The following is a 1,288-nucleotide window of genomic DNA, read 5'->3' on the forward strand; positions in this document are numbered from 1 at the left end:
TTTAAGAAAAACAAAGTTTTTTTCAAAAATGACAAGTTAGCAGCTAGTAGTAAAATAACTTAATATAATTTCATATTTGTGCTGTTATTTTCAACCAGTTGTTTCGTATCTTTAAAATTGTTAACATATCTAAGAACTATGAAACTTAAACTTTTGAATGGATGTTTTACTGAATTACTTTTTGACAAAAAGTTAAATATGAAAGCAATTTAATTGTCTCGTGACGGCTCGGCTTTTGCAGGTTTCTGATGTTTTCTCTGCTTGTATTTTTTGTTAATACAAAAATAATTGRTATTCTTTGTTCTTAAATGAAAACACAAAATTAAAAGCTCATATTTCTTTAATCAGTGTAAGGACTTTTTTCATCTTAGATGCACCGAGGATGCCAAGTGAAAAGGATTTACTTTAACAGTTTTTTTTTCCGGTTGATTCACTCTCAGCTGTGGAAACAGGTCAGAAGTTCAATCTGTTCAACGTTTATCCATGTTTCCTTCCATGTCTTRAACAGTTGTCTCTGGAAGTTCTTCTGTCTCCTTACAAAAAATAAATATTGAATAAAATTTAATTTGAAAAAGCTGCAGATCCAGACCAATCTCTGTAATGGTCTGCATTGATGCTGCCATTAAAATAGAAACAAGCTTTGATACAAGTGTAACTTCATGATGTAAATAATTTAATAATTGAATTGTTAACTTCTCTTGAGTTACTCTACCAATAAGTTAAATTCCACTTTAAGAACATTATTTGTTTGCTTGGTGTAGTCTCTGATGTTTCTCTGTGTTTCGGTGGTAAAAACATTTCAGTGCCCATGTTTGGAGCAGAAGTGGGACCTGGAGAGGTGTGATTAAGAGAAACGGCCTCTCTGATCTGAGCCACTGAAAAACCAGGGGTGGCACAACTACAAACGACAATTTGTAAACTATTTGTCAGTAGACGTTCAGTTTGTTATTTTACAGATAATATTACTGATTGTGTGACGTCCACAGACCAGAAATTATCTGCAGTTCTACAACAGTCGAGCTCTACTGTGTTCTATGTCTTTACACATGAAGTCCTTACATTATTATTACATATTTCAGTGACAGAAGTACTCATAATGTTAGGGGGCACACTGGCGGGGGATCTGGGGATCCTCCCCCAGAACATTTTGAATGAAATAGATGCCATTTCCTGCATTCTGGTGTATTTTAACAGGTTAAAAACAGACTTTTACCTACGTAAGTGTTCGGTGTTTTCTGACCTGGCAACTCAAAAATACACACAACATCCCGGACCGAACATTAAAAAC

The 1,288-nt window shown here is 34.3% G+C and overlaps 1 protein-coding gene across 1 annotated transcript in view; it reads left to right on the plus strand.

Moving 5' to 3' along the window:
* The window catches only part of LOC106525072 (olfactory receptor 13D1-like), a gene marked incomplete at its 3' end in the record, with an annotated part of 3,753 nt that overhangs the window by 842 nt on the left and 1,623 nt on the right, over nt 1-1,288 (plus strand). The gene's annotated exons all lie outside the window — the stretch shown is intronic.

The sequence above is a fragment of the Austrofundulus limnaeus genome, unplaced genomic scaffold (assembly GCF_001266775.1).
Source record: "Austrofundulus limnaeus strain Quisiro unplaced genomic scaffold, Austrofundulus_limnaeus-1.0 Scaffold210, whole genome shotgun sequence".
NCBI classification, from domain to species: domain Eukaryota; kingdom Metazoa; phylum Chordata; class Actinopteri; order Cyprinodontiformes; family Rivulidae; genus Austrofundulus; species Austrofundulus limnaeus.